Consider the following 19690-nt stretch of genomic DNA (forward strand, 5'->3'; position numbering starts at 1 on the left):
TTAAATTTCTCTCATACTCGTCAAGTTGGCAAATGATATTATTAAATGGATTCAAGTGTCCAGACATATTTGCTCCCTCCTTCTTTCTCGACCAAAAAATTTTCTTTATAATAAAATTCAGTTTGTGAGAGACTTTGTTTTATACAAAATTTATAATTTTTCCAACAAATCTTTTACTGAATTTTCCCCAATAATATTAAACAACAATTCATTTGCCAAAAACAATCAAATAGTGACCCGTATCGAGTTTGTCCTGATTATCTTCGGACATATTTATCAGTTTCTTATTTTTTCCAAGTAATGCCTTTGTGTTTCCCTTGATGTACCAATAAATTTTGGATTTTTAATTTCAAAATTTCAAAATCATATTTCTTGTTAAAGTTCTCCACCTCAAACTTGTGAGATGTCATTTTCCCAAAAATATTACACTATTTTTTTGAGCTCTAATAGCTCTTGCTGAAAACGCATAATAACTCAAATCCTTACTTGATATGGTGAGCACCCCACAACAATGATTCGAACACTCAAATAAGATGTCCAAGTAGAATATGTGAACAATAATATGGGAAAAAATATAGACATTAAAACACAAGTAATATGGAAATCATCAAAGAACAACACAACTAAAACTGGAGAGGCACACAAATTTTTGTGGCTCACTCAAGATGGGTTACGTCCTCTTTCTGCTGGTTGATTCCTAAACTCCAATAAATTCACTCCTAGAACTAGAATTGGGTGTGGCATCTTGCTTGATTAGCTTGTCTCAAGGAGACAAGAGTGAAGTCAATCAATTCAGGTAAAGCATAGTGCCCCAGGAATAGGGAGCTTGGGGTCGTCCTTGGAAGTTTAGTTTTGTTTGAAGAAGGGAGGGAGTGTTCCATTAGATTCGGGGGCGTAATCTGGCCCCGAGTCCAACCTCAAGGGCTAGCTCGAACATATGAAGAAGAAGGAGTGGATAAGAGTGAACTCAAAGGGAACTTCTTTGAGTACAATGTTGTCATGGGTTTTGGGGTTGAAGAGGGCATGTATTGCTGACCTTTCCCCTTGAAGCCAGACATAGCATTCCACTTGCAGGGGGTAGTAGAGGGCATGTATTGCTGACCTTTCCCCTTGAAGCCAGATATAGCATTGGACCTGCAGGTGTGTGAACAATCCATAGAAGTGTTGGAGGTGGCTTTGGAACCAACCTTTAGTGAAGTGAAATGTCTGACATTTGGAACACTAACCTTTACATTTGTAACAGTCTTTCGACCACTTTATTTCACATGCATGTGCATATTTGTTCGTGACCTTTGACTGAGTCGTCGGTCGTGTGCTCTTAGGGGTGCAATATTTGGATTGCCCCAAGCTGAATGAATGTTATGCAATGCACGAGTGGCTTGACAACCACTTTTACTAAGTCCATATCCCAGAAGACCCTAAGCAAGTGAGGTGGTCGAGGGTAGTTGTTGCTTGCTCCTATTCATCACAGCGGTGGCTAACTATTGAGGCTTTCAAGGTGTATAAGGGCCTTGTATGGTAGGTTCTAGCTTTGGTACACCCCGTTATCATACTTGAAGTGTATCTCACAAATATATTCCAAAATCAGGTTGATTGTTCATGTACATTGACCTATCGTCTATGTAGGATTGACATCCGATCAACCCTTATCTTCTAACTTCATCCTGTGATTTCATTCATAAATCTCTCAAGTGTGCTTCCCCATGTATCGTGGCCCAAAAATACACCCAAAACATTGGCAACATTATAGCCAAATAAAGATATGTACCCATAAAATTAAATTGGATCGAAGTATAGTTCCATAAGCATTGTGCTAAGATTCATCCTACTTGTCCCTTAATTTAAATGGGTAGCGAGCAACAATCAAATCAATGAGTTTACATAAATTTTGAATATTCAGAGAACTTGTTGAGCCTCGTTTCATCTCAACAATTAGTTGGTAAAGATGCATTTTTGCCTATCACAAACATAAATTTCATTGCACCATGTCATACTTTGTAAACATGCCAAAAAAGAAAATAAATTCGTTGTTTTCACCTCTAATTACTCTTTTTGTTATAATGATTATAATACCAAACACAAGGATTGAGTTTCTTGCTCGAGGAAAGTACTCCATATTTTGCTATTTAGGACATTCAGGTAGTCATTCACGACACTCATTGTCAATTACTAGTGAGATGTTAATGGCAAATAATTCGGATTAGTTGTTTTCACTTTTGTTCGTCAATAGCAAGTATGATAAATGTCCTAGTTGTGCCATGCATCACTTTATGTTCATTTTTGCTGAAGTTTTTATCCCATGGTGAGTAAAGCATGGAGCGCGAGGTTTGTAGTGTGAATTTTTCTCAACATTTTAACTACATACACCTATGTAGGTTATTCTTAGTGTTTCTATTTTAATTTCAAAGCCATCGCATCAGAAGATTATGGCATTAGCACATCCTGATTGAATGATAACTTCAACTACTTCTGGAATTAAGAGAAAGTTCATACTGAGACGAATGAATATATGTATTTATATAGTATGAGTTAGAATCAGGATCCATGATCCGTTTCTGCTTCCAGCTTTGCCAATTGATGGTAAAGTAATTTCGGTGCTTTTGGGTCGTGACCTCAAATTGGCACTATCAAATGTAAACCATTTCATTTGCCATTTCCTTTTCTTCTCATTTTTAGCTCCTCCAAAAATATTTTGAAATTTACGAGATCCTGAATAATTGTTTTGAAAATCAAATAACCATATCAGTCTATTATAATAGAATTGTCGTTGTGCATCAATTCTTTTAAATATTTAACCTAGTTCAACTCGAATTTGGAAGTAAATCAAGTAGAGTTCTCAAAATCAAGTTCGCCAACGAAACACTGAGAGGTCTAATCCAGTCAAAACCACTTTAACATCGACCAAATTAGTAGGATTAAATTTTGAAACTAGTATAAAACTAACGTTGAAAATTATTGGCGGCTAGAAAAATCAGCCAGAAAATTTCCAAGACCTACTTGAAAGGAGGCACTATATAATAAAAATTTTCCCTTAATAAACAAGTTTGCCATTTGAAATGGGTTGGGCCTAGCCATGCTAGGTTTGACTCGATTTTATCACTGGACCTTAAAGACCCAACCTGGTTGGACCAAGAAAAAGGCACCATTGCCCTTACCCAACATGGTCCTTGAGAAGGTGGTCCGCCCAAGCCCTATAAATTCTGCAATACAATTGAAGGTTCTTAAAATTTAAATTTGAGATAAATAAAAAAAGGGCTTCGTACAATTGAGTCACGGCCCCTAGCCTAGGCACAACACCACCTAGCCATACGGTGAATTTCATGCCCATGCAAGGTTGTTCTAGGCTTAGCTGCTTGACCCGTTGACACCCATTCCACTATGCTACTAATTATCATACAAAATGTGGAATAAATGTAGTATGATAATTCTTTCATGCATTATTCATAAATTATTCATAAATTATGTTTATAAAGGTACTTGTCAAGTATATATTAAACAAGCCTTCTATCTTTATTTGATAGTGGAGATTGGCTCATTATATTATATATGTCCGAGTTGGTGAAAGGATGGCCAGTTAGCATTTTAAAATTACCAGCACACATACAAAACACACTTACACACACACACGCACACACATATATTTATATATATATAGAAAAACCTAAAAAATACCGATAGGCGAAATGCTATAGTGTTCACCCCTATCATGGACTTGCTATGTCTGTAGCAGTTTATTGGAAGAACTGCAACAAACGACACCATCTATTGTGGTTCCATGTGAATTTTTTGACCGCCGCGGAGCTAGTATGTCTGTGACGGAACCCACCACGGACATGCTAGCTCTGTGGCAGTCGAAAAATGCACGCCGTCCGATTTTTTGAACGGCGATTGGCGTTTGGGCGAAATCACTGTAGAATATATAAGGAATGTATCTTGTCAGCTCAAGGGCTAACAACTAAAATGTCAACCAACGACTCAAATTAATTTTGGGCCGATCTGATGGTTAGAACCTCATTTTGTATTTGTATTTTAATTCTTTTCTACAAATCAAAATCATTTGAATTTTCCTTTTTCGACAAATCAAAATCACTTGAAATTTTAGGTGTTCATTCTTTTCATCAAGGCACAACTATAAAAAAATCAAAAAATAATTTGAAACACATAAATTTATCAAAATTTAGGGGTAATTTTTTCAACTTATATTTTGCAAATTATTTATTTATATTTTTACAATATTTTCCTATTTTCAAAGAATAGATGCTCATAATTTCAAGTGATTTGGATGTCTATAAAAAAAATTAAAAATTCAAATAAGAAATGAGGCCATGACCATTGGATTGCGCCTAGATTCAATCTGTCAGGCCGTGGGCTGACCGGATCCTATAATGTGTTACGTTTTTTAAAGAAGAGTAAAATGGAAGGAAAGTTTTTTTTTTTTTGTTAAGACATTCATGTGGTATTTCTATAATACATATTGGGATATTATTTAAAATATTGTTTTAGACAACTTCTTCTCTTTACTGCGACAAATTAAGTGAGAAATTAACGTACAAGGAATGCATACAAACTTATCTGAACAATGACGAGAATTTGTAATGAAAATGTGATGATCTAACTTGAAATAAGACATCTAAATTATATTTGATGAGATTCTAATACCTGGATTTTTAAGTAACGCATGAGGGCACCGTATCAAAATATCTTGCATGCAAGCCAACTAACCTACACCAAGAAAAGGAAACATGATGAAGAAATAACAAAATCAAAATAGTCTACAATTGCAAGATAGGATTCTTTTGTCATTGTAAAATGTGATGAAATCCAATAAAATAACTATACACTCATGCAAACATATATATCCAAAAGATATAACAAATGGTTCTAATTAGAAATAACCCATGTATGTTTCTCACCAAAATGGAATATATAGATCCTATAGAAAAAAAAAGATAATAGATACAAGGAAGTAGCAAAGATAAAGGACTAAAAAAAGATTGATATTTTAAATATAAATTTTAGAGATTTTACTTGATTTGATGATCATCACTTTCATTATTTGAAGAAAACAATATGTAATCAAAAAAAGATTTGTAGAAAACAATAGGTAATTCTTGTGATGTATGGGATTGAAAAAGCAAAGGATAGTGATAAGAGAGATGTAGTTCAAAATATAAGCCTTAAATAAAAAAATTGTGACGGTCCAACAAGTTGAAGAGAAATTCCCTTTATATGAAACCATTTCTTCATATATAATAAAAACTTCATGATAATTACACTTATTTATATGATGTTAACTTTGATAAACCTAAATTCCATCTCAAAAAATTGCATGGTGTAGTATTTATAGGACTTAAAATCTATTTTTTTTTCAGTATACTTTCATTTCGATATCAAGATGGTTAATTAGATATTTTTTTAACATCAAACAACCTTTTCAAATGACTGTAGTGATGCACCTTAATTATAGATTTTAAGTTGTCAACCTTATATAAACTGTTTCCCTTAATTATATGGGTGCATTCCTGTGTTTTGTTATTCTGTTTCATGCGATACTCAATGAACAACTAAAAATGCATTGTGCAAAGAAAATGTCATTTTCAATGTTGTTAGGGGAATATCTATTTTTCCGGTTGAGTGGAAGGAGCACTTGTGCTTGACATTTCAAAACACACAGGAAGATTTGTGACAAAGATAAAGACAAAACTTGCAATATACTCTACTTGCAAAACCCATTTCTTTTGCTAAAATGTACATGTATACCTATGAAAATCTTCTTTTTCCATTGATTCCATTCTCTATATTTCTCAACCATTTCTGTAGGACCTGTTAATGAACTCAGCTTTTTCCATCACCGGTTTCACTTTCTCTCCCTCTCTCATTTTCACTCAAAGAAAAGAATTGTGCATTTTAGTCCACGAAATGGTTTGAGTTGCTCATTTCTTTGGCCTAAAACTGCGTTAGCAAGGATAAAATGGGGCTAGAAAACATTCAAATCAAGAAGATATAGCTGAAAAAAATCAGGCAAGTAACCTACTTGCAGAGAGAAAATAGCTCCTCAGTGAGACCTATGAGCTCTTCATTCTCTATGACAGGGATAATGCTCTCATCATGTCTAGGGTAAAAATGATCAACATATTCCAAAGCCAAGAACTCCCAAATCCCTACCATCTAAAGCAAATAATTTCAGCTAATCCAACTAAAAATCATAGCAAAAACAAATAGAATTTACTTGCCATGGACTAGGTTGGGATTTTAGAAAATGTTTCTCACACTAGGGAATGGTTAAGAGGATGACTTTGGCCACAAGTCTTTGCCTCTCTAAGCCTTTGTCACACTAGGTTTCTCAACTTTCCAATTTATTTTCAAATGGACAGGTGGGATATATTTATAGCTCCCCCATGAAACATGGTTACAAAATCAAAGAGAGATGATACGTAGGTGGAAAATTATCTTTCTTTCTCGTTGTTAACCAAAAGGGTAAGTTTGTTATGTTCATTTTGGTGAAAATGTCACCAAGTACTCATGAAAAGCTTCGGATTCTCTATGCCTATATAGTTCACCTCCAATTTCACCAATTTTCCACTTGTTTGTGGCCATTTTCCTGTAAAGTTATAGAGCACCACTTCCATTTCATTCTGCAACAAATGTAACCCAAAACAACAAGAATTGAGAGGATTGTGAGTATTTTTGTAAATTTTGACAAAAATTTCATAAACATCCCGAATCCATCCAATTCTCTTATTTTATTGGGATCTTACTTGGTTTTTCTTACTTTGGCTTCATGAAGTTGAGAACTTCATTCGAGGAGCATTTTGCATCAAATTTGGATCAAATTCGCCAAAGATTGGGGGAGCTTTTTGTTGGCCCTTTTTCCAAAATTCAGCAACCTTCGTCTTTTGGACATTGTGAAGATTTAATTTGACCCAAATCTTGTTATGGACCCATCGACGAATTATATTGATGTTTAGGGCTTTGAGCAAGGACCATATCCATAACATTTCAGCTTAAAAGTCCATTTAGATCGTGAGATGCCCAAACAAAAATTGGATCTAGTTTGTGAAGACTATATACTTATTCAAGATTCTGATAGGAGATGAATTTATATAGTAAAATGACGATTCCTCGAATGACTATTCATGTATTGTATTTCCAAATAGGAGGCAAGAGGGCTTTATGGAAAAATGGTGGTTCAATTCGATGTTGTCTAATGAAGAGTTAGAGCACAAGTGTGAACTAAGTAAATCAATGGACAGTCTTGGTCCTATTGGAAATACCGGTGCAAGTGGAGGCCCTATTCTAAACGAGACAGAAAAAAACATTCATAGTTGGAGTAATAATGGCAGTTCTAGTTGTAGCAGTGTTCATTGTTTATTCGATGTCCGGGACATTTGGAGTTTTATATAGGGTGACACTTTTTGGGTTAGGGATAGGAATGGTGACAGCTATTCCGTATATTTTCATATTGAAAAGAAGATCTTTGAGATTGACAATGATAGTGCTACTACTGGGTGAGTGAAGTAGAAAGTTCTTTTTCTAGTTATCTCAATAGTAGATCTAAGAGTTACAACAGCTACTATGATCATTACATGCATGACACTAGATATAGTTGGAATAATCACATTAACATTAATAGTTGCATTGACAGTTATATTCGTTGTGAAATCGGTATTTATAGTTCCATTTCAAGTGGTAGCGACAATTGCAGTGACAGTTATATTTATAGTTAAATCTGTACTGAGGGGGTAAGTGATATTGACTATTGGATTTCTAGTATAAGAACTAGAACTAGTAGTGACAGTTCTTACCATATACGAGGAAGATATAAGAATTTCTATAAAAAGAAAAAATTGAAAACAATTACGGATTCAATGCGAGAATTGTTATGCATTGAATTATAAGAAATTCTTGAGGTCTACAATTCATGTTTGTGAACAATGTGGATATCACTTGAAAATGAGTAGTTCAGATAGAATCGAACTTTCGATTGATCCAGGCACTTGGCATCCTATGGATGAAGATATGGTCTCCACGGATCCTATTGAATTTCACTCGGAGGAGGAACCTTATAGAGATCTTATCGATTCTTATCAAAGACAAACAGGTTTAACCGATGCAGTCCAAACAAGCGTAGGTCCACTAAATGGTATTCTGATAGCAATTGGAGTTATGGATTTTCAGTTCATGGGAGGTAGTATGGGATCCGTAGTAGGCGAGAAAATAACCCGTTTTATTAAGTATGCTATTGATAGATCTCTCCCAGTTGTTTTGGTGGGTGCTTCTGGAGGAGCACACATGCAAGAAGGAGGTTTGAGCTTGATGCAAATAAATTACTAAAATCTATTCCGCTTCATAGAATTCTCACATTAAGAAAAAGTTCTTCTATGTATCAATCCTTACATCTCCTACAACCGGTGGAGTGACTGCGAGTTTCGGTATGTTGGGAGATATCATTATTGCCGAACCCAATACCTACGTAGCATTTGCAGGCAAAAGAGTAATTGAAGAAACATTCAATAACAAAATACCTTATGGTTTGCAAGTAGCTGAGTATTCATTCCATAAGGGCTTATTCGATTCAATCGTACCACGTAATCCTTTCAAAGGCCAAGTGCGTTATTTCAGCTCCGCGGTTTCTTTTCTTCTACTTTCCATCCCCTTAAATCTTTGAAAGTAAAGCACTAGGTTCAGTTATTTGTAGCCAACAAGTATTTAGCTGATCGGAATCGAAGTAACAAAAAAGGAGTTTTCTTTCCTGCTTAATTGAGTGTTTAGTTAGAATTTCTAATTGTAGTACGAATCAGATAGATCTATTATTCTACCTTTATTCTTGACTAGTAATCAGGAACCCTCTATCAACAAGATAAGATGTTCGTTCCACAAAATATTTAGTGAATTTCAATGAGAGAAAAAAAAGATTGAATGTTCTTTTTACGTATAAAATATTCTAATAGACTCATTGTAATTCTAATATAGGACTAGGAGTCTTGCATATTTCTATATCTCACGGAGTACAAGAACCCCTTTCTTAGTATGAATCCCTCTTGGATCGAGTTCTAACGAATCCTTTGAGAACTCGTGAGAAACTATAGAAACATAGGGACGGGGGAACAAGAAAATTCTCATACATTTATTTCGTGGAGAAAAAATCAAAAAAAAGAAAGAGGTACACCGGAATTTAATTACTTTCAATTCTACATTCCTTGTACCTTGTATTTATAATAGACTTCTATATATTTCATATATCTTTCTTTACCTATCTTTTCTTTTCTTTCTTTAGAGAAGAGGTACAAATCAAATATTAAATCGAGGCATCAGTTTTATGACAGATTTCAACTTACCCTCTTGTGCCTTTAATAGGCCACCAGCAATTGCAATGGCTTCTTTATTTCTTCATGTTCAAAAAAACAAGATTGTATAGGCTCATGAATTCTTTCAATCATTAGATTGTAATACAGATAAGATAGCTATTTAGTTGAGTGGAAGGGGAGGCTCCGGACGCAAATAAAAGAGTTGTTATCCATTGTTATCCATGTCAATAGATGATATATGGAGAAATGGGTATGCAGATATAGATGTTTGAAATTGGATTGAATTTTTGCCTAAATATAGAACTATAGATTAGATTAGAAATAGAGATTCTCATATATGTAGATACATATATAAACATACATAGTGGGATCATATGAAGGAAGGGTTATTTATACATAATACCTAACTGATTCGATGAGTTGTTCCTAATAGTTCGCTCATGATAGTGCTAGTTGATGAGAGTTACTTCGGGAGCCAAAAGAGTCAAAGAAATTTTGGTCATTTTCTCAATTTCAATAGAATGCAACTGGATATCGTATGAACTGGCGATCAGAACGTATATGGATAGAACTTATAACAGGTTCTCGAAAAGTAATTTATGTTGGGCCTGTATACGTTTTTTAGGTTCAATAGGTTTCTTATTGGTTGGAACTTCCAGTTATCTTGGCAGGAATCTAATATCCTTATTTTCATCTCAGTAAATCCTTTTTTTTCTACAAGGGATTGTGATGTGTTTCTATTGTATTGCAGGTCTGTTCATTAGCTCCTATTTGTGGTGCACAATTCTGTGGAATGTAGGTAGTGGTTATGATATATTTGATAGAAAAGAAGAAATAGTGTCTTTGAAAAAGACACACTATTCCTTCTTTTTCGTTGGGGATTTCCTGGAAGAAATCGTCGTATCTTCTTTCGATTCCTTATGAGAGATATTCAGTCGATCAGAATGGAAGTTAAAGAAGGTATTTATCCTCGTCGTGTCCTTTCTATTGAAATCAGAAGCCAGGACCTTGACTCGTACTGATGAAACTTCACTCCACGAGAAATTGAGCAAAAAGCTGCTGAATTGGCCTATTTCTTGCGCATACCACGTTCAATATTTCGAACCACGGAATGGAGACTTTCTCGGCATGGGGTAGGAAACACAAGAAGACTTTTTAAGAAATTGATCTGTCTTCGAAACAACTGCTCATTCGATCAAAACATGTTAGTGTTAGATACTATTTCCGCTCCCTTCTGTTCCCCGTCTACGGCTAGGGGAGCAGTCCAAGGTATATGAAACCATCATTTCATTGGGTCCGCCAAAATAAAAGAGTTAATCTTTCATGTGTATGGCGCTCTATTCGTAACAAGTCTAATCTAAGAAAATCAGTTTGTATTCGTCACATATGTCATAGCAGAACAGTTCGGAGTACATAATATTTTGGCGGACTAGGACCAAGATTTCGAATTGAAACCTTAGATATAGATGGATCATATCCCATAAATTCTTCTTCTTTTGTCAATCAACATCACTTTCTTTTTCTCTTCTCCTTTGTTTTTGTTCCTTGATGACCAAACGATTGGATCTCTAATAAAATAACTATCCAGTTTCTCTCTCGTTTCGCCACCTATTTTCAATTCTAAGTATTCTTAATCTCTCTGCCTTATTCGTTTTTCTGTGGGTAACTGGTGAAACATTTCGAAATAATTGAATTGATCGTCTATCCCGAAATCTAAATATGAGTATTTTTACTAAAACTAAACTATGATCTTATTTATGTTGTCTTTTGTTATCCTATGTTATTTTCTTACTTTTTGTGGTTTTTTCGGGCATTTCTCGAAAGGAATAAATAGAGATGAAATTGGTCCGAATTTGACCAATTGAGAATCTGGGAACGATATTTCGTTATCTCTCTCATTCGAAACGGAGGGACCCTTATTCTAGAATTCTTATTCTTTCTAATTCTAGGGCCAAGACAAGCAAGGACTAAAAAATTACACACAGTATGGAATAGATCTATAGGTGCCATACCTTGTTATAGAACTTGTGCTTCATCCAAATCTCAGACAGAGTCGACGATTGAATCAGGTTCATTAACAATTCCCAGATTGGAAGTGGCCAAAAAGAAACCATTGACTTCCCTGCCATATCTTGCATCTATAGTTTTTCTGCCCTGGGGAATTTCTCTATCATTTAAGAAAAGTCCGAACCTTGGGTTACAAATTGGTGGAATACCAGCCAATACGAAACTTTTTTGAATGAAATGAAAGAAAAGAATGTTATCGAAAGATTCATGTGCTTAGAAGAACTCTTCCTGTTGGACAAAATGATAAGGGATTATCCGAAGACACATATACAAAAGCTTCGTATAGGAATCCACAAAGAAACGATAGAATTGGTGAAAATGTACAATAAAGATTATATCCATAGAATTTCGCATTTCCCGACAAAGATAATTAGTTTTTCTATTCTAAGTGCTTATTCTATTCTGGGTAATGAAGCACTTGTCACTCTTAATTCTTGGGTTCAGGATTCTTCTATAACTTAAGTGACACAATAAAAGCTTTTTCTATTCTTCTATAACTTAAGTGACACAATAAAAGCTTTTTCTATTCTTTTACTAACTGATTCATGTATCAGATTTAATTCACCCCATGGTTGGGAACTAATGATTGGTTCGGTCTACATAGATTTTGGATTTAGTCGTAACGATCAAATTATATCCGGTCTCGTTTCCACTAGTCCGGTTATTATATAGACTCTTTTTCAATCTCGGATCTTCCATCATTTAAATCGTATATCTCCTTCACGTGTAGTTATTTATCAAAAAACGAATGAATGAAGAAAACTCATTTCATTTGACGTCAACCGAATTGTAATGTAACTTCATACATAAACAAAGCATTAAAAATCTTACTGATTCTTTAGACTTTTTTACCCGTCTAGTAGATTCCTTGTATATTTCAGTACAACGGCAAAATTGTGAATAGGGCACTATACTAGCTACCTACCTAATTTCTTGTAGAAATTTTCGGGCCATGCAACTGGAACAACTTTTTATTGGGCGGATGACTTGATCAATTTCTGTATTGATTATGATATATGTCAGAACTCGGGCGTCTATTTCAAATGCATATCCTATTTTTACGCAGCAGGGTTATGAAAATCCGCGAGAAGCAACTGGACGTATTGTATGTGCCAATTGTCATTTAGCTAATAAGCCCGTGGATATTGAGGTTCCACAAGCTGTGCTTCTTGATACTGTATTTGAAGCATTAGAATCCTCTATGATATGCAACTTAAACAAGTTCTTGCTAATGGTAAAAAGGGAGGTTTGAATGTAGGAGTTGTTCTCATTTTACCCAATGGATTTGAATTAGCTCCTCCTGATCGTCTTTCTCTGGAGATGAAAGAAAAGATAGGTAATTTCTCTTTCTTTCCAGAGTTATTGCCCTACTGAAAAAAAGATTCTTGTGATAGCCTGGTCAGAAATATAATGAAATTCTCTTTCTGATCCTTTCCCCCGATCCTGCTATTAAGAAAGATGTTCACTTCTTGAAATATCTCATAAATGTAGGTGGGAATAGAGGAAGGGGTCAGATTTCTCCCGATGGGAGCAAGAGTGACAATATAGTTTATTATCCCTCAGCCTCAGGGATAATAAGTATAAGAATACGTAAAGAAAAGGGTGGATATTAAAAAAGAACCATAGCTAATGCATCGGATGGGCGTCAAGTGGTTGATATTATACCTCTAAGACTGGAACTTCTTGTTTCCGAAGGTGAATCTATCAAACTTGATCAACCATTAACGAGTAATCCCAATGTGGGTGGGTGGATTTGGTCAGAGGTATGCAGAAATAGTACTTCAAGATCCATTACGTATCCAAGGTCTTTTTTCTTGTTGGCATCTGTTATTCTGGCACAAATCTTTTTGGTTCTTAAAAAGAAACAGTTTGAAAAGGTTCAATTGGTTGAAATGAATTTATAGATCCACGGATTCCTCAACATAGAGTTGGTAAAAAGAGCCGAATTACGATGCAATCATGTATGATTAAAAAAAATCATGGAAAGCCTTTTGCTTGTTTATACTATTTTTTTTTAATTGCTTGTTCTGCAGGATATGGGGAATTACTTGTATCCCACTATTTCATTACCATTATTAATAATAGCCTTTCGGAAGAAGGTGATTTGATTCAATCAAAATAGGAATGTTGTGACTCTGCTGGGTCTTCTATTGCCTGCCATATTGTAAATGCCTAGAATCATTATTTGTCTCACTACTTTCTTTCTATTCTATTGTACCCAATAGGCGGTGGGGGGAGGAGGATACAAGGCATAAATGAAAGGAACAAGTGATTCTAAGAATCATTATTTGTCTCCATAATCTTCTACGAAATCAATCTTCCGATCCTTCGTTGAGTCGAAATAAGAATGATTCTCGATCTCGTTCATTAAATATTAAATGCAGGTGTATCGGAACCCCTTTGGATTCATAAGAAAAGAAGTATCGAACAGACCAAGGGGGGAGTAACTTATTGAATTGATCAAATAGAACCTCTTAAATGAATTTAGAAAAAGAAAAAAAGGCTCATTCAAACAAAAGATTCATTATGAATGTCTCAGATCAGAAAAGCGGAAATCCTGGATTTGTGTGCATATCCAAATTGATTATCTCATCGCAGTTTAAACTTTCTTTAGACTTTGGAGAGTAAAATTATAGTATAGGAATGATTTGCTATAGGAATGATTTGCAAGGTTCTGAAGAAATGAATAAATCCTAAGTTAAATTATTAAAGTTGCGAAAGAAATGAACCAAATCGGAGCAACGCAAGGAGCGGAGATGTAGTAGTGTTGTTCATTTGTTTTCTTTTGCCAAAGCTTAAATAATATATAGAAAAGAAGTCTTTTTAGTTCAATAATTTAGTTAAAGTTTCTTTTTTCATGTTAGCCAATTTACCTAAGATTGAAACGTATTTATAGAAGAAACGCCTGCAAAAGCCAATTAAATTCATATAGTATTCTTCGAAAGCCAATTGCCCCTTATTATTTTAAAGAAATAATAATTTCCTTCTTTACTTTATTTTTGAACGCCTAAGAAACAAAACTATAAATTTAATATATATGCCCGCTATAATATCTTTATATTCTTTTTTCTATGTGTTATTCTTTTTTCTACTATAAATTTAAAGTTTGAGTTCAGTTCTTTCTCTAATCTAATAGTATAGTCACTCATCTCTCGTGGAGTCGCCGTATTGACTTGGAAAAATGGATGTCAGAGGAGGCGTGGTCATGTATGTTGAGAGAGCTTGGGGTAGGGTTGGAACTCTTTTAAGGAACTTGGTGTGGTGATGAGGGTCTCAGATGGCAGTTCGGTCCTTTCAAATCTAGCAGTGTGTTGTTGAGCGATCTTTGTGAATGAATGGTGCAAAGGCAGTGGAGGCGGTCTTGGAATGTGGACATCCGTCCAGTTAATCTTTGGCCTAGCTTGATGAAATTTGTTTTCGCTTTTAGCGGGTCCCCTTAGCATCTTGCTTCAGGATTGTTGATATCAGCGAACCTTTTACCAGCTGATCAGAAGAGCATTGAGGGCCTTCCTCTTGTTCTGACATCGAATCATCCAGATCCTCCATCTTTCTCTCTGCTATATCTTCTTCCTCGTCATAGAAAGTGCCAGGAGTGAAAAGACGTGAGAATGCTTCCTCGTGAGCGAGCAAAAGAAAAAAACAAGAATAGAGCGGGTGCCCATATTTGGAACCAGACAGCAGTTCCCATTCATCTGAGCTTCCCTTTTCCTCATCATTCAATGATCACCTTTGAAGCCGAGGCGCCCTTTCCTCCACCCTCGCTACCGGGCTACAGCACTGCTTTTTATTAGGACTTGCTTATGTAAGGCGGAGGAGGACCGAGAGTGTCCCTTACGACTCCATTGATTTTGCACCTAATCCGGCGTTCAAATCTCGGGTCTTCATTTAATAGCCCCATCCTTGTAACTATTTCTTTCAGAACTGCCCTCCCAGCTCGACTTCCTTTGGCTTGGCCAGGACATCAGAAGTGACGGTGACGACATGGCCATTGTGGAAAAATTGAAAGAACTGGTGGAGGGTCGAGGCGACAGCCCCTACAGCATGAAACCAGGGCCTCCCCAACATGTTCAAAATGATAACTCGATGTCCAGCACGTGGAATTTCATTTCATACACGGCTGGCCCGATCTTGAACTTGATCTGAGAGATGCCCCACGCACGCCCTTACACCAATCAATGACGGCTTAAATGATGACGGGTTTCCCTCTAACTTGATTGCAATCTTCAGGGGACATACATTTAGAGCAGACCCGTTCTCAATTAGGAAAGGATTCATCTCCCTGTTCTTTTGACTACGATTTTAAAGGGCTTGGTGTGAGGAAACTTGTTGGACATGTCCTGTCCTTGTCTGAAAACGTGATCGGCTTGGGGGCTACCAATTGGCCAATCATTTCTTGAAGGGGCGAGATGACTTTCGTGCACGCTTTGCAGGACTTTCAGGAAGGCCTCACGGTGAGACTGGGACGTTTGAGCAGGGATTCTCCTCCAATGCTGGGCCGCATCATAAGCCTCTTGCACGTCTATTCTTATTAACGGAGGAATATGTTGCTCAGGCAAGACGTCAGGCAGCTCCCCTCAGCTGGGCCGGTTGGTATATCCTACCAGACCTAGTAACATCATTTACTGAGACTGATGACTGGTCAGATTGAGACTGGAATAGGAGGTATATAGCGAAAGAAGCGTCGAAGGGCATGAATATAACTTGTTTCTAGAACTAACGTGGGTGGAGCTCGCTCGAGCACTAGGGGAACGAAAGCATTGACATTCGATCAATACCAGAAATATAGGATGGGACTGGCTTTCGGATTCCTCTCGATCGGCAAGCAATTCTCAAGCTTTCCTCCTTCGTTCTTCTGCTATTTTTTGACCCATGCTTTTCTTCTCTGGAATGGCGGGCACTCCCTCACTACTATCTTTGGATTCCAACCATTGGGATGGGTCTTCACCTGACGGCTCATCAAAGACGAATTACTCCTATTCCAAATTATATTCATTTGTCGTGATAGCATGACTTGCTCAGTAGGGTCAAAACTTCTGGAGTTGCAAATGCGACTGACCCATGCTGAGGCAATGGATCCTTGAAAATCCTAATATTCTGGTTGGGGTTCGATTGAGGAGTGTCCTCTTGTGGAACAATTATTTTGCCTTGATCGATGAGGTATTGGATTTTGTGCCTCAGAATCAGACAGTCTTCTATGACATGCCCTGGCCCTTAATGGAACGCACAGTTGGCTGACATATTCTAATAAGAGGGGATAGATAGGATCTGGGGGAGGCTTGGGCGTCAGAAGCTGGATAAGACCCCTACCTTCCTCGAGACCATAAGGGTCGATTTCTACGGCTGTTTTCGCGGGGTGAATTGGCGGAACAAGCTTTGAGGAAGAGTATAGTATTGTAATAAGTCCCCCTAAAGGAAGTCTCTTACGAATGGAGCTGTAGGGCCGGATCAGTGGAAAAGCCGACTAGTGTTTGAGGGAGCAGGATATCTGGAGTCAGTTACGCTATCTGAAGAAAGGGAGAGCGCTATTTTTATTATTAGTGGCTTAACAATAATCCGCTAGAGTAGTGTCGCTAGAGTCTTGATTGCATGCACGGGCACAAGTAGACCAATGTTTGAGGGAGCTCGACAGAAATATAGGTATGGTATGAATGAGAAATGGAATAGGAGTGCTTTAACGATACTCAATCGATCCCAACTACTGCTAGTAGATTCCCTCTTTGCTCGATCAAGTCAAGACCGGACGAGGGAATGCCAGCCAGCGTCATCGGTCCGGTCTATCATGCATCAAGAGTTTATACTCGTCCTTTCATCCTTGCTTCCCAGCTTTCACCCGCACCCGGATGCTATGGTAATTCATAGAGGGATCGGAGGTTGGACCAACTCTCCTCATTGAGCAGCAATGATAGAGAACACCGATAAACCACTTTGCCACTGCTATCTCTCCAATCAGGGAGCAGCGAAGAGAGAGCGCGCTAGCACGAAAGCCTTTGCGAATTTCTTACTAGTTTTTCTTGCTTCCTAGGAGGTTGAGTCGGCTTATCAAGTGCATAAGGATGAGAGCAAGCAACGGGTAAAGGTAAGCAGTGAAACAACGGGTAAGCAGCATAAGTAGCAACGGGAGAGCACACTAGCCCGAAAGCCTGAGCGGCTAACTATTTTTTTGGTCGATAAAAAGTGAGCGCGCTACTGCGAAAGCCTAAGCGGCTTTCTTGCTCGAGAGAGCGCGCTAGCGCGAAAGCCTAAGCGGCTTTCTTGCTCTGGGTAAAGCAGCTTAGGTAGAGAGCGCTAGCGCAAAAGCCTAAGCGGCTAACTATTTTTTCGGCCGATAAAAAGTGAGCGCACTAGCGCGAAAGCCGTTGCATTAATGCCTCGTTACGTAAATATAATACTGAACTCGCATTTACTCTTTGGCTCGCATTTAGGCTAGCTCCGTGCTGTAGCACTTCTCTCGTTCCGTGCTTATGCACTTCTCTCGCTCCATGCTTACGCACTTCTCTCGCTCGGCTCTTGCTCTAATCCGCCTTTTCAAGCTTCCCATCTGCTAATGAGGTGAGTGTTGTCTAAAGAGTTCCCAGGTTGGGGGATTTATCCGGACATCTAATCCATGCAGGTATGCCAAATGACTTTCTCTTTCTAACGAGGAAGGGAAATGGAATTGAGCAAACGATGTACAATAATTTGCGGCTTTTGAACGAGGAATGGAAATTTCAAAGTTAGAAGTGAGAGAGGAGAAGCAAACAGCACAGCTAGCTTGATAGACATTAGCTCGAGAGAAGAGAGGGACATGAGTGCGCAAAGGCTCTAATCAAGTAAGCACTCTAAAAGAAAGCTTTGAAAGCAGGCAGGCAGGGCAGGAATGCGCCTTCTGGAGCTATTATTTTTACTCTCAACTAAGACTTAAAAAGAGAGGAAAACACACTACACTAATAGTACTTCTAAATAGATGGTTGAAGGAGAATAGAAAGACATCTTAAGTAAGGGAGACTTTACTACACTGCCGCTTGACAACTAGAATGGAAAGCCAAGTTGGCCTTTCTCCAAAACTCCTGGTATGGATTCTGATAAGAAAAGAAAAAACCTAAACCTGACTCTCCCAAACAAAGCCGGCTAGTCTGCATTTTTTGTCCGCCTACCACCCCTGATTCACCATCCCCTGCTACGTATGAACGTGACAGCTGCTCAAGTTCAAACTGGTCTTTTAAGTTTCAATTGAAAACTTAGTTACGGTAGAGGAACCTCAACAAGAGAGCCAGTTCTAGGATCAAAGACTCTGCTCGCCTCTAAGGTGGTCCAGCACATTCTAGGAAGACAGCAGGGAGGGAGTCAACAAGGGGATAACGTATCGATCTACACGTTGCTGTGTGTCGCATTCACACCCTTGTGATTTCTTATGAAATCACCACTAGAACCCTGTGACAAGTTCAGCTTAGTCAATGCTACAACTAGATCAACGGCGAACCATTTATCCCCTCGAAAACTAAGCCACACACAACAGAGCTATTACGCAAAGACACAAGTAGTTTACTATTGTTCGGGACCAGATCTACGTAACCAGAGAAGTGGGCGCTTCCCCGCGCATAACAAAGTCAGTCCATCCTGCGCGCAACTGCTCGCACTGTTGCTTAACTCTCTTCTGCTCTCTTCACGTGCTCTTCCTTCGTTCGCTGTTTTATAGCGCGCTGCAGAGCGCTATTGAAAATTTACGCGAGTCCTATCTAGCACCTCTATCTATTTGAAATAAGTAATAGTCCCTTTGCACCTACCAGCAATTCATCTTCTGATTAGGGGTAAAAGGGACCTGTAGGCTCGACTATTCTTGAATCCCTAGATAGAGGGCCCAAAAAAGTCCCCTTTTTTTCTTCTTTCTCCGAGACAAACACCTTTAGTTGTGCTCTCTTGCTTGCTTCTTTCCATGCTATTGCTTGCTCTCTAAGCCTTTCTGCATCAAGCTGAAGGAGTCTGTCTTGCCGAACCACCAAGTCAATCTAGAAGATAGTTTGTTGAACACAGACGAAAGAGAACATTAGACTCGTCGAATCACAAAGATCAACACCCTACAATAAAAACACGTGTAGGAGAAGCAGATTCAAATCTCGTCTATACATATGAGATAAGAAATTCCTTTTGTTGCCTGCTCGCTCAAATCAAGAGCCAAGATTTTATGCTCTGCTCTACGCGCTATACATTGAATTGTTACCTGATCTTGGCATAACGCTTTACTTTCAGTTCTTCGGAGACCACACCACCACTCGACTTCATTGCTTGTGTGCTTGGAGCCAAACAGGGCCTACAGAAGTAAACCTTTCTAAATGCAC

General features: G+C 37.7%; 1 pseudogene; it reads left to right on the forward strand.

Annotated features, from left to right (window-relative positions):
* The first annotated feature begins 9846 nt into the window (after positions 1 to 9846).
* LOC148779445 (uncharacterized) lies at positions 9847 to 12380 on the forward strand (annotated as a pseudogene).
* The last annotated feature ends 7310 nt before the right edge of the window (positions 12381 to 19690 follow it).

This window comes from Amborella trichopoda, chromosome 12, assembly GCF_054954075.1.
Source record: "Amborella trichopoda isolate Santa Cruz 75 chromosome 12, AtrichopodaSantaCruz75HAP2 v2.0, whole genome shotgun sequence".
Classification (NCBI taxonomy): domain Eukaryota; kingdom Viridiplantae; phylum Streptophyta; class Magnoliopsida; order Amborellales; family Amborellaceae; genus Amborella; species Amborella trichopoda.